The sequence below is a fragment of the Leucopleurus acutus genome, assembly GCF_964270905.1.
Source record: "Leucopleurus acutus genome assembly, chromosome: 3".
NCBI lineage: Eukaryota > Metazoa > Chordata > Mammalia > Artiodactyla > Delphinidae > Leucopleurus > Leucopleurus acutus.
In genome coordinates, this window is record NC_139145.1 from 167,205,538 (window position 1) to 167,233,002 (window position 27,465).

Sequence of the window (27,465 nt, forward strand, 5' to 3'; positions counted from 1 at the left end):
GAGAATTCATAGACTTTATCCACAACACTTTGAATGGTACCTGGAACTCAATAAATATGTATTGGATGAATGGATGAGTTTCTAGTACAGTACCTGGCACATAGGAGCACTAAACGGAGATTTTCACCATGAGTCGGCCCTCTTGCTGACTGTTAAATCTGCAGATGTGAAACCCGAGCATACGGAGAACCAACTGTATTCTTTGCACTGGACCATTTTACACAAGGGACTAGAGCATCTGGAGATTCTGGTATTCTCAGGGCTCCTGGAACCAACCCCCCGCACAGATACCGAGGAACAACTGTATCCTTATTTTCTAGGATCTCAGGAGGAAATAAAGCTATGTACTGTGTGCTTTACATTAGACACAAAAATCAGTCTTCTAAGAACAAAACCATAAACATATACAGTGAAATGTTTTTATATAATATTTTTAAGATCCCCCCCCCCCAAAAACCCCAATAAAACAAATAGGAGACACAGACCACAGAGTAAAGAGCAGCTGCAAGAAGAACCTTAAAAGGCAGGGCTTCCCTGGTGGCGCAGTGGTTGGGAGTCCGCCTGCCAATGCAGGGGATGCCGGTTCGTGCCCCGGTCCAGGAGGATCCCACAGGCCGTGGAGCGGTTGGGCCCATGAGCCATGGCCGCTTAGCCTGTGCGTCCGGAGGCTGTGCTCCGCAACGGGAGAGGCCACAACAGTGAGAGGCCCGTGTATCGCAAAAAAAAAAAAACAAAAAAACAAAACAGTAGAAAGAGGTAAAGATCTGCAGTGGGAAGAGTTAATATACAAGAAAATGGAGTAAAGAAGGCAGAGAAGGAAGAAGCTCAGAGAAAGGAGAGAGAGACAGAGACTATTAATTACACATTTTTCCAACGCTGTCTCCACCTTTATAACTTTGAGATGCCAGTTTGAGGATTTAAAAAGCTCTATTTTCTTTCCTTGAAGAGATTTTCCCCAGCACATTGCCAGCATGGCAACTGCATTGATTCCATTCAGTGGTTCCGAAGAGGCATACTTTCTCAGGGATTCAGATTTCAAACATTTTTTCAGAGTTGCTAACATAAAAAAACTTCTCTTTATGATTACACATCTGGAACACCCAAATGAATCCCAGGAAGATCTACTAGGATAATAAAAGAATTTAGTAAGGTAGCAATTTTTTAACAAAGAAAAATAAATACCTGTTATATATAATAAACAAAAAACTAGTGAGATATAAAAAGAGATCACATTTATGATAGTGGAAAAGAGAAGACATACATCTTTCAGGCATCGATCTTACAAAGGAGCATCTGAAACCCATATGAAGAAAACTGTAAAACACTCCTGAAAAGACACAAAAGTAGACAAACAAATGGGAGGACTTTCTGGGGCTGGAAGACTTCAGATCAAAAAGGTATCAGTTCTCGCTAAGCCAATGTATGAATTTAATGTGATCTAAATTTTAAAATTTATCAGTTTTTTTTTCCCTCTGGGCCAGAGAGGTTGCTTATAGAGCTCATTTGGAATAACAAGCAAGAAAGCATAACACCCTGGAAAATAAAAGGAATGAGACAGAAGGGAGGGTGGGTAGACCTATCAGGTATTAAAACACACTATAAAGCTTCTATAATTTAAGAGGTTTTGTATTGGTACTTGAATAGACAAACATGATACAGGATTTTTAAAAATCCAGAAACAAACTCACATGAATATGAAAATTGCATATATAGTAAAAACTACATCTTAAGTCAGTAGGGAAAAGATGAACTTTTTCATAGGTGGTATTGGGATAACTGCATAACCATATGGAAAATTAAAACTTAAATCTTTACTCGTGCTGTACACCAGGATACATTGTAAATGTGTATGTTTAAATGTTTAAAAAATATAAGGTACTAGAAGAAAATATGGGTGAACACTTTTTTAACCTTAGAGTGAGTAAAACTTTCCTAATTATGACTTGAAATCTAAAAGCATAAGCAAAATGATTAATTTGATTATAAGAAAAACACTTTTTATGGGCAAAAAAAAAGCATAAGCAAAGTAAAAAGACAAATGACACTAAGGGAAAAATTCATGCATCAGACAGTCAATAAACCTAATTTATAAAGAGGTTCTACAAATAAAGAAGAAAAAACTCTACCAAAAAGTAATCTAGAAATATGAATAGATAGTTTATGGGAAAATAAATGGACTCACTCTTAAACAAATGAAAAGATGCTCAAGATTACTTTCAGTAAGGGAAATACAAATTAAAATTAGGCTGAGACAGAGAAAGACAAAAATCGTATGATATCACTTATATGTGGAATCTAAAAAATGATAAAAATGAACTTATTTATAAAACAGACTCACAGACATAGAGAATAGACTTATGTTTACCAAAGGGGAAAGGGCGGGGAGGGATAAATTAGGAGTTTAGGATTAACAGATACAAACTACTATATATAAAATAGATAAACAACAAGGTCCTACTGTATAGCACAGAGAACTATATTCAATTCAATATAAACTAAAATGGAAAAGGATCTGAAAAAGGATCTGAAAAGGATCTGAAAAGGTATCTATCTACCTATATAGATGGGTAGATAGATACATCTGAATCACTTTGCTGTACACCAGAAATTAATACAACATTGTAAATCAACTTTACTTCAATTAAAAAAATTATTCTGCCATGCCATCAAATTGAAACACCTCAAATATGATGAAATCCCTATGTTCATAATGATATATATAAAAAAAATGTTTTCATTCTTCCCTCTGGAAGATGTCTGTGAACCAATTCATTAATGTGAAAATTAGTAAACAAAGAGAAAGGGTCAAGCATTTATCCTGCCTTCCTTAAGTGACTGTCCTTCAGTCTAGTCAAACAGGTGATGAAGCGAACTTTTGCTTAACAGAACCATTCCAGCTAATGAATGAGGCATTATGGAATTTATATTTCACCATTTTGCAACCCCTAATGAATTAATGGATTGGCAAAAAAAATCTAAAATTTGACACATGTGCTTCTCATTTACCCTATCTATCCCACTTCCGGATCTAACCCAATGATACACTGGCAAAGATTTGAAAACCCATATTCAAAAGGCTATTCTTCACAGCACTATTTTTTTTTTAATTTATTTTTGGGTGCGTTGGGTCTTCATTGTTGCGCGCGGGCTTTCTCTTAGTTGCGGTGAGCAGGGGCTACTCTTTGTTGCGGTGCGCGGGCTTCTCATTGCGGTGGCTTCTCGTTTTATGGAGCACGGGCCCTAGGTGTGCAGGCTCAGTAGTTGTGGTGCACGGGCTTAGTTGCTCCGCGGCATGTGGGGTCCTCCAAGACCAGGGATCGAACCCAGCACCCAAGTAGCAGCCTTGCCAAATAAACCAAATCTGAATCTGATCATGCATCTACCTATCACTTCATAAGAAAGACAGCAGACAGAGGGACAGGTTAAATGTCACAAGCGGGAAAAATCAGCAAAATCTAGACTGCTGGAAACCCTACGGGATAAACACCCAGTCACGTACCCAAGCCAGTGCAGGGAAAACAAAGGATGAAGACAGACATAAGAGAGTTGTCATCCAATGCCCTGCCGGGGCCATGTTTGCATCGTGATTCAAACAAACAGATGGAGCAAAACCATAGAAATGTACAAGACAACCAGAAAAAGGGAAGCCCCACCTGGGTATTTAACAAAATGAAGGCATTCCTATTACTTTTGTTTGGATGTGATGATACATAATATATAACACACACATATACTTTATTTTAAATAAAGTTGCTCTAAAACCAGCTTGTGTAGCAATCTACCCAATACACTACATTATTCTTTTTCCGTTCAACTCTAGCTTGCCTCCTGGCACCTGAGTCCACGTCCCTCCATCCTTTTCACGAAATAGGAACAGATAAAGGTGCCTCCCACGGATGTCTTTACCAACCAAGCCCAAGACTAAAGCGCCTTCAGTCAGAAAGAGATGCTGCTTCCTTTTATTCTTCACGAAAAGGAAAGCAGTTTCTCCCCCATCAACATCAAACAGGGAGGTTGGGAAAACCCATTTGCCTCCCAAGAACCTCCCTCAGAACCTCAGAAATGCCTGCAGTTCTGGGGGGGTCCCACTTTTACAAACTGTCCCCTGTGCAAAGCCTTCCAGAAAGTGTGCTGGTCCTTAAGTGGGAATGGAAAGGACCTCTGCAATGACCTTCAGTCCTGCCCTTGGGGTCTGAGATTGCTGGACACAGGACGGTGGCCCAAAAGGAAAGGGGGAGGCCTCTGCAGTGGGGACAGCTGGAGGTGGGGAGGCCGCCCCAATCCTGTCCCCTCCCCCATGACACGGAGAAGTTGCTGTTTGTGATCCAGACTCCTGTGCAGTCATACTTCCCGTTTCCACTTCTAATCTGATCCTACATTGTCCTCCTTCACCTTTCCGTTCCCCCAAGGACACTGCTTCTCCCTAATCAGAGACTCTCCTGTCCCCGTCCCATCAGAGGAGGGGCGCATCTCTGGCCAGGGCCGCTCCCCTGACCACGCTCCCTTCCTGCCGGCCCGGCCTGAGGCCCTAGGGATTCCAGAAAATCTTTTCCCCTTCCCCCCGGCTTTCGCCTTCTCCCCAGCTTTTCCACTCTTCTCAGTGGCACAGTGTTATTGTGGAGAAAAGTGCTTTTCCAAAACGAATCTGTGCTAGGATATTAGTGTTTAACAGCCTTCAGCGCTTTTTGAGAATTGTCGACCCCAGAGGCTGTTTCATCTGAGAAGGTGCCAGAAGAAACCAGTGGTGACGCCTAAGATGACCCAACATGGGCACTTGCTTTTCTGTTCTACACGGCGGGGAGGCTGGTGGTGCCCGGCTTGGGTCCTCTTTACCATCGGGTAGGTGCCTCCACCTCCGGGCTGCTGAAAAATGTTGACTGGGGTTAAGGATTGAGTTGTGCCACCCCAAAAATTCCTGTGTTGAAGTTCTAGCCCCCAGCACCTTATACTGTGACTTTATTCGAAATAGGGTCTGTGCTAATGAAGTCATGGGAGGGGCAGTTAAACCAATATGACTGGTGTCCTTCTGCAAAAGTCCCCTTTTATTTGAACCCTTTCAGGGGGAAGACAACATGAGGAGATACATGGAGAATATTCTTTTTCAAATTCTTTTCCATTATAGGTTGTTATAAGATATCAAATAGAGTTCCTGTGCTACACAGTAGGTCCTTGTTGCTTACCTATTTTACATATAGTAGCTTGTATCTGTTAATCCCAAACTCCTAATTTATCCCTCCCCTATCACCTTTCCCCTTTGGTAACCATAAGTTTCATTTCTATACCTGTGAGTCTCTTTCTGTTTTGTAAATAAGTTCATTCGAATCAATTTTATAATTTTTTATTATGTTTTAATTTTTTTTAACTTTTTATTTTATATTGGAGTATAGTTGATTAACAATGTTGTGTTAGTTTCAGGTGTACAACAAAGTGATTCAGTCGTACATATACAGATATCTATTCTTTTTCAAATTCTTTTCCCAACTAGGTTATTACAGAATACTGAGCAGAGTTCCCTGTGCTATATAGTAGGTCCTTGTTAGTTATCCATTTTAAATATAGCAGTGTGAATAATTTTTTTAGATTCCACAATAAGTGACATCATATGATATTTGTCTTTCTCTTTCTGACTTACTTCACTTAGTATGATTATCTCTAGGTCCATCCGTGTTGCTGCAAATGCATTATTTCACCCTTTTTATGGCTGAGTAAAATTCCATTGTATATATGTACCACATCTTCTTTTATTTATTTATTTATTTTTTTGCAGTATGCGGGCCTCTCACTGTTGCGGCCTCTCCCGTTGTGGAGCACAGGCTCCGGACGCGCAGGCTCAGCGGCCATGGCTCACGGGCCCAGCCGCTCCGCGGCATGTGGGATCTTCCTGGACCGAGGCACGAACCCGTGTCCCCTGCATCGGCAGGTGGACTCTCAACCACTGCGCCACCAGGGAAGCCCCTGTACCACATCTTCTTTATCCATTCGTCCATCAATGGACATTTAGTTTGCTTCCATGTCTTGGCTATTGCAAATAGTGCTGCAGTGAACATTAAGGATCTTGATTTTGGACTTCTGGCCTCCAGACTGTGAGTCAATAAATTTCTGTTGTTTAGGCTCCCCCCCACCCCATCTGTCACTTTGTCCCTGCAGCCTGCGTGGACTAATACAGCTGGTAACGCACTACTGGCCCCAACTCCTGAGCATTCTCCTTGTCCTAGCGGAAGTTGCTGCACCTCACCCCATGGCCAGTGACCAGTGACGAAACGTGATATCAAGGGCCAGCCTTCTTGCCTCTAAAGGGACCAACTGTGTGGTACGATTCCTGCTCCAGAGCTCCCCGTGGGATCTGGTCTCCAGTGGAGCCCACATTCTCACCTGCTTCTCCCCCAAAACACATCTCCCCTACCCGTCCTCTCCTGACCCCTCCTGCCCTTGTCCTGAGAGCACTTCCTCCATGAACCCCCTGCATAATGTCCCTGCTTCTGGGAGCCTGATGTAAGACACTCAGCATCTAAGTAAGAGAGTATCTGGGTAGGTGGTACCCACCACCCCTTCTCAGCACAGAGGCAGGTCCTACCGCATCTCCACGTCTCCAGCTTGATATCCTTCCTCCCTGAAACCTCATGGCTCTGATAACTAGGACCCTGGGGCACCCCAGAAATCCAACTCCATCAGGGAGACTCCAGGGACACCAAGTCCCCCTCCCCTCCACTGAGCAGCACTGCAGAGCCCCAGGGAGACCAGCACATTTTATTCCTCTGTTTCCACGGCTCCTTCCCCACGTACATGGCTTCTCAACGCATTTAATGTGCCACCGTGTGGGGATGCCTGTGGCTCATTACAGAGCCTATTCAAGTCCTTGTCAGCAGGCCTCCCAATGTGACAGACAGACGAGGGGAAAAGAAAAAGAAAGGGAGGGAAATCTTACTGTTTTAAGATTCACTAAGCGAAAAAAATCCACCTATTTTCCCACTAGATTTCACGTCGCTAATGGTTTCATCTCTCAGTTTTCTCTTGCAGTAATGAAAAGAAAATATTTTTGCCCTCATTTTGCAGGCATTTTAGAGGAGAGGTAATATTTTTGGTTTTGTTTTTTGTGTGTGTTTTTTTTTACCTCTAATTGGGTTCCTCACTCTAATGACGGCCCAAAAAGCAAATAGGAAGGGACAGATTATGTAAATCACTTTCCCTTTGATCATGTTTCAGCGCGTCCAAGCCAACCCACACTTACACATGGTTTCCATGTGCACGCAGAGCAGATGGTGTTAAGGGCGTAGGTTTGCACTCAGAAGCCTGCTTGCTACTGAAAACTGCTGCTCCCACAGCTACAAAGCATCTCAAAGGCAAGGTAATTCCAGAGGAAAAAGAATTCAGAGTCCCCCCACCCCCACCCCCCGCACCTTCCGGCCAGCTTTCCGATGCAAATCTTCTGTAAAGCTGTCTCCAGAGATCAAACGTTTTTCTTTAAGAAAAAAATTCCACAATATTCAGGCAAAATTCTACCCTAAGTAAGTAGCCTATATTTTAAAATATAGCTGCAATAGCAGGTGAAGTAGTTAAGTCTTTCTTCTATTCAGGGTTTCTCCCACCTAGAGTTTCACATCTTCCTCTGGGTCATTCCAGAAGTGACACAATTCAAATTCGCGTTTCCTATTTCTTATTTTTTTAATGGGCATTGTTTTAAATTTTTGCTCCTAATTTAAAAACAGGATCAAAATATAGAGCAACAAAATTTAAAACAATGTTATTTTATCCCACTCATCTTTGTGAAAATATGCTATTTGTCTACTCATCCTGGATTGAAGATGGAAAGATGAGCGAGATGCAGAAGCTGTGCTCAAGAATTTTACAGTCAAATATTAAGGCAAGAGACTTTCCTGGTGGCACAGTGGTTAAGAATCCGCCTGCCAATGCCAGGGACGCGGGTTCGAGCTCTGGTCTGAGAAGATTCCACATGCCACGGAACAACTAAGCCAGTGCACCACAAATACTGAGCCTGCGTGCCACAACTACTGAAGCCCACGTGCCTAGAGCCCGAGCTCCACAGCAAGAGAAGCCACCACAATGAAAAGCCTGCACGCTGCAATGAAGAGTAGCCCCCGCTCGCCACAACTAGAGAAAGCTCAGCCCGCGCGCAGCAACGAAGACCTAATGTGGCCAAAGATAAATAAAATAAATAAATTTATTAAAAAACTATATTAAGGCAATAAAAAATACTCTTAAGTTGATCACAGGGCAGAATACAGTGCCTGTCATGAGGATTTTACACAGTGGTGCGGGGAAGGGAAAGCGTGATCCCACTGAGTTGTGGGTTTGGGAGAGCACACGGCTTAATAAATGTGATTTCAACAGCTAGAGATGGGAGGGGCATGGCATGGAAATGCAAAACTATTTTCCATAAAAGGGACAACCTGTGTGTGCCAAGGCACAGAGGCAGGTAATGTCAAGCCCTGTTCACTGCATGGAAACCAGCCCAGTGTGAGTAGATAAGCAGTGAAGATAGTAAAGGCAGATCAGCTCCAGATCGTAAGGTCCCGCGAAGGCCTTGGGGGAGGAAGTCTGCTTAAGTCTGAGAAACTAGAATCCATTATAAAGTTTTTGAACAAATGAGTGACTTGATCATAAGTGGTCTGTGTTCATTTCCTAGGGCTTCTGTAGCAAAGTACCACAGACTGGATGGATGGCTTAAACAAAAGAAATTTATCTTCTCACATTTCTGGAGGCTGGAAGTCCAAGATCAAGGTGGCAGCAGGGTTGGCTTCTCCTCTGGGCCTCTCTCTAGCCCCAGATGGTCATCTTCTCTTAGGTTTCTTCTTCTCTTAGGTTTTCTTCATGATCTCCCCTGTGTGCACATCTCTGTGCCCTAATCTCCTCTTCCTACAAGGACACCATTCATACTGGATTAGGGCCCACCTTAATGACCTCATCTTAACTTAATCACCTCTTCAAAGGCCCTGCCTCCATATACAGTCACATTCAGAGGTACTAGGGGTCAGGACTTCACCATATGAATGGGGGGTGGGGGGACACAATTCAGCCCATAATGTAGTGTATGTAAAAAATACCCTTAAAAAGGATGGAGGCAGAAAGAGCAAGTAGTCAGTGGAGTCTGGGAGGCCACTGGAGGCTGGCGCTATGGGTCCAGGGAGAAACAATGAATGGACAGGAATGAGGAGGTTTTGTGAAGATGGTTGCTTAGGACTTGGCACTGATGGATGTTGGAAATGTTGGGAGGCAAGGAATCAAAGATAGCATCATGAAACTCCATGGGCCGGCTTGACATTGGCATGGACCTTTGCGTAAAATAGCTCATCAGTAAACAGGAAGGAAGGGATGGAATAGCGGGAGAGAAGATTTGGGCAGGGACTAGTGTGGGAGGCATATTTGTTTTTTTTTTCTGTAATTTTTTTTTTTTTTTTTTTTTTTTTTTTGCGGTACGCGGGCCTCTCACTGTTGTGGCCTCTCCCGCTGCGGAGCACAGGCTCTGGACATGTAGGCTCAGCAGCCATGGCTCACGGGCCCAGCCGCTCCGCGACATGTGGGATCTTCCCGGACCGGGGCACGAACCCGTGTCCCCTGCATCGGCAGGCAGACTCTCAACCACTGTGCCACCGGGGAAGCCCTTTCTGTAATTTTTAAAATTTATTTTATTGACATATAGTTGCTTTACAATGTTGTGTTAGTTTCTGCTATACAGCAAAGTGATTCAGTTATACATATATATAGACATTCTTTTTCATATTCTTTTCCATTACAGTTTATCACAGGATATTGAATATAGTTCCCTGTGCTCTACAGTAGGACCTTGTTGTTTATCAAATTTACTTTTAACAGTACTTTTGTATTGATTGGTTTTAAAAAAAAACATACATGCCAATTCAAAAAATCAAACACAAAAATAAATAACTGTGTAATTTCAAAGCCCTTCTGGGCTTGCTTTTTATATCACTGGACTCTCCCCCTGACTCCTGGGCACGTATGTTGAGGACATCATCCAAGAAAACAACCCAGGGAAGAAATTATAATATTCAAAGGTGAGGTCAGCTGCTAGAAAGAGAAGACAAAATTCACCAGAAACACAACAAAACAGTTATTTAGAGAGAGCAATTTGATGTAAGAAGGATTAACCTTGGACTCTTCCAAGGAGATTCAGTTACTCAAGTTCCACCCGTCTTCCTCCAAAAGTCTCATTACAAGGGGGCTTCAGGCTGTTGACATGATTGAAAGAGATGACACCTATAAAGTGCTGAGCACACCACCTGGTGCAGAGTAATTACCCAATATGTTAGCTATTATCAAGGCACTGATAACATCCTATCTGTTATGTATCCCATTTTGAAGAGCATAGTCTATGAGTCACGTGGACCAGATTCAGTGGTTCTTGGTTGATGCCTGACCATCTCCTTCCTTGCAGCTTCCCTCCTTGCCTGCCATCAGAATCCCAACTGTGTTCAGGGACTGGAAGGCCTTGTGCTTCTGTGGACCAGGCTCTCTATAGTTCCAGTGAGAATCTTGATAGGTCTAAGCCAGTCACTGCCATTTTATTCTCCTTGTGGGTGATGGATTTAGGTTTGGAAAAGGGATGCAGTCATGGTCAAGTGCAATGGAAGGAGGAATCTGCTGGGAAATACCTGCAAAATTATTTCCTGCTCTTACAAAGGGGTAGAGATGGTGTCATCTGTGTGGTGTGATGGGAATTGTAGCAGCTATCTTTGGACTATGAGGGAAGCCAGCCTAAAAGGACAAACCAAGCCACTGAGGGTAACAGAGAGAGAAGGGGAAGTAAACTGAGTCCTAGATGGTTTTGTTGAGCTGCTGACTTAACCAGTCCTGGCACTGGCCCATCTCAGAACTTCTTTTAAAAGGGTAATGAATGACCTTAACCTTGTTATCTGTCTGTTACTTGCAGCCAAAAGTGCCCTAATGAGTATAACTCCCTTTGGTCCACGTGGAAAATTTCGACTCCTTTTCCTCTGGTGCATGTCTGTCTTCTTCGCCCAGACTAGGGGTGGAGTTTGGGCATCCCTGTGTGGGGCTCTGTACACCAGCATCCGCTACACCAGCAAGGCACACATCCCTGAAACAGCCACCTCTTGGAAGAACCTGGGAAAACAAGTGCAATTTCCTGGTAGCCAAAGCTCACACATTTCACTCCGACTCCCCCCCAAGTTGGACCTTCTGTTCTGAAGTGACTCACATTGCTTTTCCCTGGACTCCTTCCAATGCTTTCAGCATCCTAAACCCCAATGCAGAATTCCAACTGTGGGCTCGTCTGCTTTCTCCAGACTATTTCCTTTGTGTTTGCCAGGCTTCTTTTCTGATATGAGTCACAATGCTTTGCCTACGTTATCTGCTGATAAAGAAACAAGTCAGCCTCCCCGCCCCACCACCCTGGGCTGTCTGCCATTTTCCCCAGATCCAATCTCCCCTGCTGGACCTGAAATAGTAACAACCACAACAATGCCTTACACTGCACTAGAGCTCTCAACAGTTTACAAAGCATTTCCAACATGCCACCTAATTTCATCCCTGCAATGATGTATGAGGTAAGTAGAGCAGACACAATTATTCCTGTTTTGCAGAAGAAGAACCACATGTAGAGACGATGACTTCTTGGACTGAGGTCAAATGGCAGATACCTGGCACTAGTAGAAATCAGACCCAGAATTAGACAGTTTCTCTCCATCTAATTCAATTCCGTTCCACGTGTATTTACTCTGTCTTCCCTGTGTGCTCAGCATTTGGGGGCTTGCCCGGGACAACTGTGAGAAGAGGACTGGCATTCCTGCTTAGAAGAGATAGACGGAGGTCAAACTGATACCAAAGAGCAGTGCCTAGGATCAAGTCGCCTCTCATTTTGTAACTTTTGTGTCAATTTAATGTGGTTCCAGGAATTTAATATACTCTGCTCTTTCTCCCACTAGGAAGAAGCCCTTTAGTTTGTTTTTTTCTCTTGAACGCTACATTGGGAAATGAAATGCAGGGAGTGGAGGATGTCCATTATCTACAAAGCTGACCGAAGCACGTACTTAGCACAGCGAGCAGAGGCAAACGGGGACTGGAAAGGAGAGTCCCACAGGAAGCGGGCTCACAATGGTGGAGCCAGGACTTATTTGATGAGCTGGATAATAACCTAAAAATATTAGTTATGTTTACAAACACTTATTGTGCTCCAGGTGTATCAATTCATTATTGACGAGTAACAAAAAGCCCCCCAAACCATGTGCCTTAAAACTACAGCCATGTATCATTTCTGAATTGGCTGGACTGGGCTTGGGTGTCCTTGGCTGCCATGTACGTGAGTCTGCGATTAGTGGGCAGGGTGGCTGGGGACGGGCTGGTCTACGATGGCCTTGGGCTGGGACGACTTGGCTTTACCGCACGTGGTCTTTCATCCTCAAACAGGCTAGCCTGGCCATGTTCTTATAGCAAAACAGAGATGCACGAGAGAGAGAGACCAGAAGTGCACAGGGTCTCTGGAGGCCCAGGCTCAGACCTGCCCCACGGCAAGGTCACATCCACTGCATTCTTTGAGCCAATGCAAGGCACAAGGTCAGCCCACGTGCAGAGTTGGGGAAATAGATGTCACTTCTTGATAAGCAGAGATGCAAAGTCACCTGATAAGAGGTTTGGAAAGAGGGAGGGGTGCCGAATAGAGGCCCATTATATGTGTTGAATTTTGAGGGCTGAGAGAAATCTGTAAGATTGACCGTCCTTCAACGTGGAAAATAATTACAGGTCAATCCTAAGACCTGTTAATGCATGCTGTGTAGGATCACTTAGAAAAGCATAAGCTGAGGCTTCTTTGATGATCACAAGGTCAAGGGAATATATATATATATATATATATATTTTTTGCGGTACGCGGGCCTCTCACTGTTGTAGCCTCTCCGGTTGCGGAGCACAGGCTCTGGACGTGCAGGCCCAGCAGCCATGGCTCACGGGCCCAGCCACTCCACCGCATGTGGGATCTTCCCGGACCGGGGCACGAACCTGTGTCCCCTGCATAGGCAGGCGGACTCTCAACCACTGTGCCACCAGGGAAGCCCTCAAGGGAATATTTTTGCATGAGAGAGAGTAGCAGTCCCTGCACCTAAAAGATGAAAGAGCAGACCAAGAAGGGCATCTTTGGTCAAGGTCAGGGATATTAGCACCTCCTGGGGCAGTGCCACTGGGGGAGTTTGGAACGCTCACCACATCCAGATGTGGCTCGTGCTCGCCGTGTGAAGAGGGCTTTACGCACATTGTTCTGTGTCAGCCCCAGGGAAGCTAAAAGTAAGGAATATTCTGAGAGTTGTTATTGAGTTGTATTCAGCACACTTTTGAGAACCCCGAGGCAGACAGCAGATGTCAGTTTCATCTCAGCTGTAGTGGACAAGAACACCTCTTTGACGGAAGCAAAGGATAAAAAGAATCTGTCGTCTACAATTTGTGTTACACAAAAGCAACATCCTTATTTCCTACCAGGCCCCTCGGAGCTATAGAATACTTTAAGGCTTGAATTCTTCTATTTGAAACTAAAATTAACTGTTAGGAAAATACAACATCTGAGATATGTTTTTGTAATTATCTAAATATCAGTAGTCACATTTTTAATGGCCTGCTGAAGATCAGACTTGATCTAACACCTACCAACAGTAAACAGGTGGGACAAAAGCATATCTCTCCATGAACCCAGACATGTCAGTGCCCTTGTTCTATTATAAAGAGTGTTTTAAAAATAAGAACTGCTACCTTTAGAACAACTGTGGACATGTTCTAAAGGACATGTGGAATCAGTCTGGAGACCCTGCTAAAAATCGAAAATATATGAAATTAATAAACTTGTAAAATTCGAGCATATTCCCTTTCACAGGTAGGCAGCAAAATGACCGCTGTGCTCAGACAAACAAGTGATTCCAGTTAAGGAAAGGACTATAACCGAGGCTTTGTTTGATCATGGCTGAGTTTAAACTCGTTAGAAGAAGCATGATCTGGAAAAGAAGCCAAAGAAGACAGCCAAGCAGGTGAACCGTCAACACCGCCGCTGTTTACTCCCCTTTGCTTTATTCATCAACTGCCGGACGTTTTGAGCACCTGCTTCTGGGAGGGCATCACCTCAGAGGTAAAAATCTCCGTCTAGCCCTGCAATGGTTCTGAGAGGTTTGAGGGATGGAGGGCAGGGGGACAAAAGACCTGGCCCCAGCAGCCATGCGTTTTTGGGTCACTTCACCAACGCCCACACTTACGTGGCCTTACATGGTCCAACCAGGCACCTGGGACATTTTTGTGTCTCTTCTGAGATAGGCCCTGTCCTTCTGCAGCTCTTCCCGGTGTCCGAGGGCAGTGGTCTCCCGCCACCATCCAAGGGTTCTCATGCACCCGCCCCCAGCCCCAGCAGAGCCCAGGGGACACCCTCAGGTGCAGGGAAGCACCCAGGACGGGCCTGAGCTGGCCTGGTTGAGCGTGAATTCCACACTCTGCCTCAGGCGAATCTCTACTCCCTGGGCTCTAACTCCCCCCCCAGAGCAGAGCCAGGGGCTGGGTCCAGGCATGGACCCCCCTCCTCGGGCCTTGCCTGCTGAGTCTGAACAGGGGCTGTCTCCTAGGCGCAGCAAAGTCAGGGCGTGGCATGCAGCGAGAGTTAAAGGCCCCTGTAGAAATGGATTCCTCACCCGGCCTGGGAAGGCAGCATTGCTATGGTTACATTTGAGATAGAAAATTGGTGGAGGAGAGAGTCTCAGAAACTGGCAACTAAACTCAACAGCTGCCTTTGGCCCTTGAGAGACTGAATGGAGATGAGGGGCTGGAACTTCGGCCTCCAGTTCTGCTTCTGACACTTGCTGGCTGTGAGATTTTGGACAAGTTACTTCATGCCTTGGAATCTGTCTCCCCACCAGTGAAATGGGAAAAGGAGTTACCTGCCCCAGTGGATCCCTGTGAGGTCTAAGGCTTCTATGATGCATAAAGATTGTAGAACAATGCAGGCAAACTGTAAGCCCATATAACGGCCAGAGCAGCCCAGCCTCAGGGCACAAGGTGGAGGCCAGGGCTCCTGCCCACATGTCTCACTCCGGGTGGTGACTCAGGCCTCCACCCCAAACAGCCTAAGCAGTAGCTACAGAGGTCAGACAAGAGCCAAGAGCTGCAAAAAGGTTCAGGTCCCTGAGATCAGACTGAGATTTTAGTGGTGAGGAAAAAGAGGCATAGCCAGAGGCCGGAGGATTCTAGGGAAGCCGGGAGGCTCTGACACGTGGCCAGTCCAGACTCCCACCTCCACCCCCTACCAGCCAAGCAAACAGGCCAAATCAGCTCTGCCTCCCTCCTCACTCCACACCAGCTTCCCAGCCAGGGCATCCTCTTCTCTGTAAAGGGCCCTGAATGTTAACTTTAAAGGGCAGGACGGAGGAGTGGACGAGAGAAGGGGAAGGACATGATCAGCGTCGCCCCAGCCTCATATTCCCCTGGGGAGCCACTCTTCACTCTCACAAGGCCGTGTTCGGCTCTGAGCAGCTCTTTGCCCAGCTAACGAGTGCCCAGGTGGGTCTGATGGGCTCAGGTAGGAGGGGAAGATGGTGAGGAGGAAACCGTGCAGGAGGGAGGGGCTGTTCAGGTCCTCGCTCACAAAGAGGCTCACACGTGTGTTCACATGCGCACACACACAGAGGCTCACACACACACACACACAGGTCCACCTTCCAGCTGAGTGATGGCGGAGGCAGTGGCGGTAGGACCCTCCAGTGTTCTCCTCTGTTGGTGAAGCCCCAGACCAAGCTCCTAGACAGCGACTCTTTGTCCAACACTTGTACCATGTCTTCTAGGGCTTGAGTCACTGAGACGTGATGGCCGCAGGCACTCGAGAGCTGTAAACATTTAACAACGGGCTCTCAGGGAGCGGCGGGGAGGCCATGATTTGTAGGCCTTGCCAATTTCTATGGTGTAACTACTCCACTGAGGCCGGTTTCAAGCTCTGACATGACGTCACCTAAAGTGTGACTGGGAAGACACAGCTATGATCAGCTGTGGTGAGCGGCACACCTCGCGGGTACCAGGGAATCACAGGTCGTGTGAATGCAAGAAAGGCTTCCCAGTTAAAAGACCATGATACTCAACCCCAGCAAGAAACAGAACTGAAACACCAGCCGAGCTGCTGGCTAAAGTTGACGTGTTCAACTGACAATACTTACTTGAGTAAGCGAAAACCATGGAGAAAAACTGGGGGGAAGAAAAGTCCTTGTGACCTTTGCCACAATGCATGGTTAACATAGTTGGAATGTTTTTCTGCCCAGAAACTGGCAGAATAAACATTACTGCGTAAGCTCAGGGAGACATCACCTCTTATGAAATGTTTGTTTATTTTGGTGTCAAATAACTTCAAACAGCTTTATATCATACGAAGTCAGAGAAGAACTCACTAGAAAGGCACTCCAATCTAACTGAGGTAACGTGGAAGGATTCTCTGCCTCAGATGCGTAGGATCCCCTTGCATGAAGGATGAAGGGTCATGTGAACCCTCTGGAGTGACTGCCTGGGGTGGGCGGAAGCAAACTCCCCCCTCTTAAGAAAAAACGAAGTCCTTCTGCAAGTGACAGCCTTGGCCCATTGTTCTGCAAAATCCTCATCAAACAACTTCTTTTCATTCCTCTGCTTTTGCCCAGTTGTTTGCACCTCACATTTTTAGTAGCTTTTCTGAACGTAAACCTGAGATGACTCCCAATGCAGACAGAGAAATCTTCTGTTACAGTCTGTTGAAAAACTGCTCACTGGAATAGGGGAAGAGAATGGGAAGAGAAAACACATTTCTCTATTTATCTAAAGGAAATGGAGCCTCAAACAATCAGTTAAGATTATAATATTCTTGAGGGAGGCAAAACCCTCAATTCCAACATAAACTACACAATTGCTTATCTCTATACCGTTAAGAAAGTGTCCCAGCCAAATGCACTAAACATACTCTGGGTAGCCCAGATCCCTTACAGAACAGCAATCGGCGCAAAGGCAAAGAAGAGAGAAAAACAGAACACCTCCCCCAGTCGGTAACCCCAGGTGGAAAGCTCTAAACCTATTAGTAGTGTGGGTTTAACATCTCACCCATCAGGAGTTTATTAATGAAGCTGTTAGACTATCAGCGCCTGGATTTATGCAGCACAGACTTCAGAACTGACCCCCGGACACCAGGACGCAGAAAGGTGAACGTCCAGCCACGATCCCACTGCAGGGACGTGGAAGGTGAATTAGGTCAGGAGGGCACGGGGGTGCCACCTTATCAAAGCATTCTTTCCATAACATTCCTTTAAAAAATAACTTCCCCCTCGTGAATTTGAAAGATACAAGCATTCTATTTTGTACACTTTTCCAGAAACGCATACGTTGAGTGAACAGAAGTGAATCTGCTTTTGCATGTAACAGGGCGGGTAGAACAGGGAAAGATGCAGCCTCGTGTTCCTCAAAAGGCTGAGGTATGAGGGTCCTGGGGTCCTCAAGCTGATTTCTTCTTCCACCATTTTAAAGCTGTGCAATCCTTGGCAAGTTAATTTTTCCGTGACATGTCAAGCCTGGAAAGGAGGAAACCCAAGTAGCGTACTTGATAAAATGTCCATAGTGGGGTGTCCAAGCCGTGTCCATTACAGGTCAGTGTCTCTAGCTGCTTTTTAGACCATGCTACCCGAGCACCTCACCAGGAAGGTGGGACGTACATGAGCTGGATTTGGCTTTGTAATTGAAGAAAACTTGCCTCAAAGTTAAGTAGACATTGTTTTAATGTGCATAAGTGTTTATCCACCCTGTGGCAAGTAGGCATGGATGATAAATAGTTCATTCAAATAATAGTTATTGAAATTATTTCTGCAACAGCTGCCTGATATTTCGTCTCAACTCACCTTGTTATGTAGCTGAAATCAGCATCCTGGTTAACAATTTTCCTGAATATTCTCTACAGGTTAGCCCCAAGGCTGGGATCCTCTGCATCCCTACCTCACTAGCCACGGCCAGGCTGGTTTCCTGGGCCCCAGAGGAAGGAATCCGGAAACAGCACAAACAATTACTTCCTGCTTCCTGCTTCCCGCTTCCAGTTTTGGCCAATGCAGCGGGAATGACAGGCTCCTGCTGTCTCTGCCTCAGAATACGTGGAGGAACCTAGGCAGAGGCTTGGTCCACAGATGGAAGAAGGCGCTCAGGAGATGAGCTCTGCAGAGTCGGAAATCTTTGCACAGGAGGAGAGAATCCAGCCTAAAGAAAGGGGAGGGGTGACGGGAGGGGGAAGCTTCAGCCTCTGTGAAGGCTGCAAAGGGAGGGAGCCAGTGGGGAAAGCCAAGAAGCGGGGACCACTTCACAGGGCAGAACTCCGAGGAAGTGTTGGCCTCTGGCCTGGGGCTGCAGCGGGGGCAGCCCAGAAGCCCCAGCTGATGCTTGGGCCATGTGGTCAGTGGCCTGCAAGTAGCAGGGATGGCCCACAGGTTAGCCTGGCTGCTCAGGAGAAGGCTGGAGGGCCGCCCTGAGGACCGCGTCAGCCCAGAGCAGGATTTCAGAGTGACCTGGAGGCTGGGTTCACAGAGGCGCCCAGACCTCCTCCCCACTCACTGCCCAGGAGACAGGCAGGTTAGTTAGCTGACGTCTGAAATATCGTTTAAAGCGGGCAGGATCTCTCACTCCAGAAGAGGAAAATGGTTGCCTAAAATGTTCATTAAAGAGAAAAGCAACAGCCTGAGAGAATTCCCACTCAGTTATAGCTGTGAGTAGGGGTCTAGGACATTCAGTACGGCTACCAGCTTTGTTCTACTGAGACTCAGGGGAAAAAAAGGCCTGGTAAGTGCTTTCTCTCTTCCCCCGGATTTGAGAGCCTTCTGCCTGCCTTGGGAGGACAGTGTTTATTCTGGTATGGATCCCATCCCTGGCTGCCTCGTCCAGGCCTCGCTGACATAGGCAGGGCCAGGGCTAGCCTCACAGCTTCTTTTTCCTTGTGCAATGGACTTACTGGGGTCCCCAACCTACAACTCGCTCAGCCAAGCTCAGGGTCCTCAGGGATGAGAACTGCTGAGGTCACAGAAAAATGCAGCATCATTATTCCTGAATAGAGGGCCCCAGGCCTGGTACCCCTGACCCTGATTTTCCATTTAACCATGAATAAATGATAGCCACTCTTTTCTTGTTTTGATAAGTGGAGAGGACCCAAGGTGAAAAGGCCTGAGAGGTGGACGAGGGCACTGCTGAGGAGATGAAAGGGCAGAGGAACAGAAAACAAAGACCATCTTGCTGGACTCTGCAGTTTTTCCAGGGCTCTGCTTTGCTTCCACCGACTCTCACAAAACAGAGAGGTGGTTTCAAGGAGGTCAGATCATGTCCGACATCCAGAATCGTGCCTGGCTCAGTGAACACACTGGCAGGAACCACTTGTAGTTTTAAGTTGGTTGATTGCATATTTAATCATCTTAATTCCACCATTGGGGTAAATTGAAAAATCCCTTTGCAGAACCTCACCTGGCAAATAAAGGGGGCTGAAACGTGTGAGCTGGTACTGACATGAGATGTGTCAAGAGAATGTAGGTTTGCTGAGAAAGCATAAATTAGAAGCTGGAGAGTTTAGCACTGGAGGAACTGGAGAAGGGGGCACACACACATACACACACCTTGTTATCCTGTTTTATCTCCATCATTGCTGTTCTCACAACCTGAACACACTTCATGGATTTACTTGTTTGCACCTGTCAGCCCACCATAAGAACACCCCTGAAGGCAGGAACCTTGTGTGTCTCGTTCGACTCTAGGGTTCCCAGGGTCTAGAACGGTGCCTGGAACCAGAACTCATCACTGTTTGGAAGAGAGGAGAGGAGGGAGGGCAGGCAGCCGGGCACTTGTCCCATAACAGATGCTGAAACCAACCGGGCTGCACGGACCCACACAAGGTGGTCATGTCAATCTCCTCCACGGTCAGCAGGCCAAGTAAGAAACCACGGATTTGGGATAATGACCATCTCTCGAATTCTACTGTTACCCAAAGAGCAGCTCCATGAACTAAAGAGAGTAAGATGGAGAGAAAGAAAGTCTTTCCCGGTTCCAGACACACAGGAGGGGAGGGGAAAAAACAAACACGCCAACAGAAAACCTAGCTGCTGGCTTGCTTGCTGTGAGAAGCCCACGTAAAAGGAGAGTTTGGGGTTGGCCCCGTCCAGTGAGCTGGAAACCCCGGGAAGGGTCCCAATAGTAGGGGCCCTGTCCCTGGAACACTGGGGTTTCCTTGCCTCAGTTTATAACTTTGCCCTGGTCGAGATAGTGGGAATGAGTTCTTTAGGGTGACATACACATAGAGTCTACAGTCTGTGGCCTACAATCTGTGCTTAGCCCATATTCCACTGTTCTTATGTGGAAGGAACAGAAACTGTGTGGGCCGTCCTGATGGGACACCGAGCACAGATAACTGGGAGATTTTTGTTTACTCTGAGCATGATAAGCCAGCACATTTAGAGCAAGACTGTGTGCAAACCCAGTTCCAGTCTACACTGGGGACAACACGTTAAGATGCTCATCAGCAAACTGGAGGGTCCAAGAAGATGGGCCACTGTGGTCCGAGGACGCCAGGCATGTCACCCAAAGAAAGAACAGGGGTGTGTACCCTGGAAAAATGAGGGCTCGGAAGTTCCTAGAAACCTTCGGGAAGCATGTGACAAAGAGGAAAGAATACAGTTACTCTGGCTACAGATGGAAAACAAAAAAGGTTAGACCAATGAGATAGGAAAGCAGAGACTGACTAAACGCAAATGGACTTTAGTAACAATTAGAAGTTTACGACAATTAAATGTGCAATAGGGAGCAGCATGGCTTCTGGAATGTTCTAACCTGGACTGGGGCCCTCCCTCACCACCTACTAATTGTGAGGTCTTGGGAAAGTTACCCAATTTCTTTAAGCCTCAGTTTTATCATCTCTAAATTGGGAAACATGACAACAACTTCTTCAAAGTTTGCTGTGAAGGTTAAATTTTAATAATTCATGTAAAACAGTTAACACAGATAGTAAGTACCCCATAAACATTACTATGATCATTTTATTATTATAGAAGATTCAGGACGTAGCCACCTATTTATTACATGAAGGAGTCCTGTTATAGGTTGAATTGTGTCCCCAGAAAAAGATATGTTAGGGTCCTAACCCCCAGGACCTGTGACTTTATCTGGAGACAGGATTTTTACAGCAGTAACCCAATTAAAATGAGGTCACTAGGGTGGGTGCCAATCCAATAAGCCTAGTGTCCCCATAAAAAGGGGACATTTGGACACAGATGGGGGGAAGACAATGTGAGGAGACACAGGAGAAGACAGCCGTCTACAAGCCAAGGAGAGAGGCCTGGAACAAGATTCTCCCTCACAGCCTCAGAAGGAGCCAACCCTGAAGGCCTCTTGAGTTTGGACTTCTGGCCTTCAGAGCTATGAGACAATAAAAGTCTGTTGTTTAAACCCCCGAGTCTGTGGTACCTTGTTACAGAAGCACGAGCAAACTACAATGGGTCCCCACTCACGAAAATCGTGTGGCCTCTTGCTGGGGGCGGAGATGGTCATGACCAATTTACCATCTGTCATAAATAGAGACTCCTGGGCAGCACCACCAGAGACCAATTCAACTAGGTCTGGACTGGACCCCAAATCTGCATTTAAAAATCATGCCTAAAGTACAGCATGTGATGGTTGGCTTAAAGCCACTGGATGGACAAACTTCAAAGTATTCTTCAGCTCTGTTTGCTGTCCATGTGAAGCAAATATGAGAAGGAAGGTGTGTGTGCACATGTACATGTCTGCATGTATGTCCACGTGTCCATGTCTGGGTCATTCAAAGCATATGCCCGTGTTCAGAAAGGATCTCCATTTCAAGATTCTACAGATGAAAATGAGAGAAGAAAGGTAAAGAATGCAAGTTGAATTGATCTGCCTTTTCCACACGCAGCTCCCATCTCGGTCCAAGCAGCCCTGGCAGCAGAGTTACGCCTCCTGCTGCCTCCACAGGTCTGGCTGACAGCCACCCCAGCAGCTGTTGGGGGTTCTAGGGGCAGTGGGGTGAGCAGATCTGGCTGGGGCAGCTGCAGCTGCTCACGGTGCCTCTGCAGACTGCGGGGGCTCGGAGCTGCCTGAGCACGAAGGCGGATCCACCGAGTGCACAGGGGAATTTTTGCAAAGTCCAAACTTGTCTTTGTGACGTGCCATAGTTTCATTTTCAAAGAAAGAAATAGCAGGTCAATACAAAGTGGGCATCTTCTGGTATTTTCTTTTATATAAATATTAGCCAATTCAGATATAAAAGACCATTTTCCCACATAAGCTATTAGGTCTGTGCATAAAAACAGGTGAAGAACCAGCCCCCGAGCAATATGCGAAACTAGGAGAAGACAGACAGGCCCGGCACGTGTTTGAAAATAGGTGGGGACATCTGAACTTGTGTCAAATAACAGTCTACTTCCAAAGAGGAACACTTCAGCTGTGTAGTATTTTCCAATTTCATTTAACTTACATAAAGCAGACTGAACAAGTTCTATCAGCCTGAAAGCTGTATTATTCCCTCATTCAGGTCTGGGTTTTGTCTCCTGTGTAATGGTTATCTATAGCTGCATAACAAATTACCCCCAAAATGTAGCAGCTTATCAACAGATAAATGGATAAAGAAGATGTGGTACATATATACGATGGAATATTATTCAGCCATAAAAAAGAATGAAATAATGCTATTTGTAGCAACGTGGATGGACCTAGAAATTATCATACTAAGTGAAGTAAGTCAGACAGAGAAAGACAAATATAATATGCTATCACTCACATGTGGAATCTAATTTTAAAAAATGATATAAATGAATCTATTTACAAAACAGAAATAGACTTACAGATTTCGAAAACAAATTTATGGTTACCAAAGGGGAAACACGAGAGGGAGGGATAAATTAGGAGCTTGGGATTAACATACACACACTACTATACATAAAATAGATAACTAATAAGGACCTACTGTATAACACAGGGAACTCTACTCAATCCTCTGTAATAACCTATATGGGAAAAGAATCAGAAAAAGAATGAACATATGTATATGTATAACTGAATCACTATGCTATACACCTGAAATGAATGCAACATTGTAAATCAACTGTACTTCAATAAAATAAAATAAAGAATGGCACACATGTTGGGCTTCCCTGGTGGCGCAGTGGTTGAGAGTTCGCCTGCCGATGCAGGGGACACAGGTTCGTGCCCTGGTCCGGGAAGATCCCACATGCCGCAGAGCGGTTAGGCCCGTGAGCCATGGCCGCTGAGCCTGCGTGTCCGGAGCCTGTGCTCCGCAGCGGGAGAGGCCACAACAGTGAGAGGCCCGCATACCGCAAAAAAAAAAAAAAAAAAAATTAGCAATAAAGGTACAGTAGCACTAGTATGTTACTATTTCTAACAAAGGCCTTCAGGTCACATATATAAAATGTTTCATCACAAACACATGCAAATTATATTGAGTCCATATTGGTAATCACCAGCCAAGTAGCAGACGTATGACCTGTGAATTCTTGTTGCGTGCAATCACGTTAGAAGTTGTGTGACAACTGAATCAATAGGGTGAGCGTAGGAAGGCCTGAAATTATCTGATATTTTCCCTTTGCCACCCTAATAATGAATTTCTACCTAATCAACTAGAACAGGAGTACCATTCATTTCTTTTAGTTGATGATACAACAAAAGAAACATTTTGCTGACTGTGAAAATCCCATCTGATTGGAGGATACAGGACATGTAAATGAAAGAAAAAGTTCATGATAATAATTACAGTAGTAAGCCTGAAGTGAAGATAGAGGAAGAGGCTTGGTCATGGAGATTTTTAAAGTCTGAGCACCTGGAAACAGGAGTCAGGCCCATCATCACAATATCAAGGAAGTGTGATGGAATCTTTTTGTTAGGGGAAACTCTGGCCGAAACCGCCCGCCCTGGCCAGCCACTATAGTAACCACTTGCATGAGGTATCTTACAACAGGAGGTCCTGGTAAGGAATATGGAACTAACAAGTTACCACCAACTGTAAGAATTCGAGAAAGGTCAAAAGGAGAGAGGAGGTGCCAGTCCACATATCCCACCAACTTCCCAGAATCCTTCTCGCTGGAATCCATCTTGGCTGACTGATGCGCATGCCACCAGGAAGGACCCGGAGTCGGAGTGATTGGCCACAGACAACCTGGAAACTAACCCCATCACCATAAAACCCGAGACTGTGAGCTACGTGGAGAGCGGTTCTCCTGGGCTCCCTTACCCTGCTGCTCTCCGCCCGGCCGCCCCTTCCCAATAAAGTCTCCTGCTTTGTCAGCACGTGTGTCTCCTCGGACAATTCATTTCTGAGTGTGAGACAAGAGCCCACTCTCGGGCCCTGGAAGAGGTCCCCCTTCCTGCAACATTTTCACTCATCATTTTTTTTTTTTTTTTTTTTTTTTTTTGCGGTACGCGGGCCTCTCACTGCTGTGGCCTCTCCCGTTGCGGAGCACAGGCTCCGGACGCGCAAGCCCAGCGGCCATGGCTCACGGGCCCAGCCGCTCCGCGGCACGTGGGATCCTCCCGGACCGGGGCACGAACCCGTGTCCCCCGCATCGGCAGGCGGACTCCCAACCACTGCGCCACCAGGAAGCCCTTCACTCATCATTCATCCACGTAACCAGGGAAACATATTCCAAACAATGGACTAAAGTCTCCCAGTGCTTACCCTTCAATTGCATCATGTAGACTGCATTTTGGAAATCCCAAACACTGAAACTCAGTGTTCCCAGATACAGATTTCTTTCCTCTCTAGAAGATGGCAATAGTGAGCAAGTGTCAGCAAGCTCGGAGGCAGTATCACACGCACCCCGAGCAAGAAGGGCACAGCCATCTCCCTCCCTTTCTCATGCCTTACACGGGAGTCTGTAAATCAGACTCGTTCACAGCCTCCTGGGACAGCAAGGAAGTTGTTTGTAATCACAGAGCACTAATACACGTAATCGGTCAACGTCTTCTCAACTGTGATCAAAAATTAACGTAAAGAGTTTTAACTTTTAAAAGGGACATTGATGTGACGGTCATAAATCAACGAGCTAAATATTAGCCCTCATAAGTGTTATAAAGTCAGTTAACGATCCCTTCTGCGGTGAATACAGTTCTTAATCATTAATGCCACTGCTATATGTAATGTCTCTCTTAAAATGCCTCAGTCAATGCATCTCAACATGCAACATTCACTTTCTCAGCGATCATGTGAAAAAATAAGGCTATATCAGGAATTCAAAAACTGCTTCGGGGTTTTCACTTCTTGGTAGGTCCCTAAATATTATAGGAAAAAAATCATATATTCGGGGGTTCTCAAACTGTAGCATGAAACAGCATCACCTGGAAGGCTTACTAAACTACAGGTTGCCGGGCCCCACCCCAGAGTTCCTGATGGAGCAGGTCTAGGGTAGGGAGAGAACTTCCATTTCTTCACAAGGTCTCAGTTGATGCAGGTGCTACTGGTCTAGGTTTAACAGGGAAGAGCCAAATCTGACTACGTGTTGGATCTATTTCTTTTACTTTAACCTTTCCGTTCTGCCGCTTTTGTTCACTGAAAGGATACTGTCTATACAGAATGGCCTGCCTCGGGGAACCCTGCCCCTCTGCCTGAATGTTAAACAAAAGTGCCTTTGTTCAGGGAAGCACCCTGACCCTGTCCACCTGTGGACAGCTACAAGAAAGAAGAAAGTAACACATCCCCTCCCCAAGGCTGGCCATTCCAGGGGACATTTGCAAAACTTATGGCCTTCTTACTTTACTTCCTCATCTCCTCCCCCTCTCTGTGCTATAAAAGAAGCTGGCATCCAAATTCCAATAAGATGGTTATTTTGAGACTTTAGTCTGCCATCTTCTCAGCCTGCTGGCTTTCTGAATAAAGATGGCGTACTAGGAGGACGCGGAATTTGTGTTTCCTCACAACGAGGGCACCTACCAGGCACCGGTGGGGGACCACGGACACCTAAAGGTATGGGCGGAACCCCCAGTGACTGGGTAGGACATGGGGCGTGAGGGGAGTGAGGCGGGAGGAGAAGTGGAGGCAGGACGGGACTGGCGCCCCTGAGGGGCGGCTTGGGGAGGGGAAGGGATCCCTTGCCCAAAGGGGGAAATTGGGGAGCCATTGGGAGGGCAGAGGATCAGAAGGGAGTGTGGCCAGGTTTGCCCCGCCCACTTGGGACCCCAGGAACCTGCTGAGATCCCAGGCCTGATCCTCTGCCCTCCCGAGGCCCCCTTCAGCCACACGGGTCCTGAGGGAGAGGGAGGGAGGGAAGGGGGAGCAAAAGTAAAGGCCGGACCTCCGGGACCAGCACCCCTGAGGGGCGGCTAGGGGAGGGGAGGGGTTCCTACACCCAGTGGGACCCACCCACGGTTAGGGGTCCAGCCGCGATGGGGGAGACCCTGGGAGAGATGGTGGGGGAGGGGTGCGAAGGAACGGAAGGGAGCGGGGCCAGCGCTTTCCCTGTCCACTTAGGCACCGGGGAGCCTGTTGGGCTCTGGAGCCTAATCCTCTGCCCTTGGGGCCTCCCTCCTGCCGTGCAGAGCCCAATCCCCACCCCTACCTCCCCACTCAGGCCCCCACCTCTACACTCCAAGACCCCCTCTGATACCCCCTCCAAGGAGCTGGGCCTAAACCCCACCCACACACCCCAACCCAGGGCCTTTCCTCCAAATTCCAGAACTCCACACTCCAGAGGCCCTCCTTTCCACGTGCTGCCTCTCCCCTTCCGTGCAGGTCCTAAACAGAGGCCCCGCCCCACACTTGAACGTGGCCCCGCCTAGACCTCGCCCCCAGGGCCTTTTCCGACTACCGTGTGTCCTGAGCCTAGGCCCCACCCCACACTCAAACGTCACCCCCCTACCCTCCTAGGTCCTGCCCCACCCAAAACCCCGCCCCTGTCTAAGTTCTACCCCCGCCTAAACTCTGTCCCTTAGCCAAGGCTTTTTTTTTTTTTTTGAATTTTATTCTATTTACTTTTTTATGCAGCAGGTTCTTATTAGTCATCAGTTTTATACACATCAGTGTATACATGTCAATTCCATTCGCCCAATTCATCACACCCCCACACCCCCCCACATATTTCCCCCCTTGGTATCCATACGTTTGTTCTCTACATCTGTGTCTGAACTTCTGCCCTGCAAACCGGTTCATCTGTACCATTTTCCTACGGTCCACAAACATGCGTTAATAGACAATATTTGTTTTTCTCTTTCTGACTTACTTCACTCTGTATGACAGTCTCTAGATCCATCCATGTCTCAACAAATGACCCAATTTCATTCCTTTTTATGGCTGAGTAATATTCCATTATATATATGTACCACATCTTCTTTATCCATTTGTCTGTTGATGGGCATTTAGGTTGCTTCCATGTCCTGGCTATTGTAAATAGTGCTACAATGAATATTGGGGTGCATGTTTCTTTTTGCATTACGGTTTTCTCTGGGTATATGCCCAGTAGTGGGATT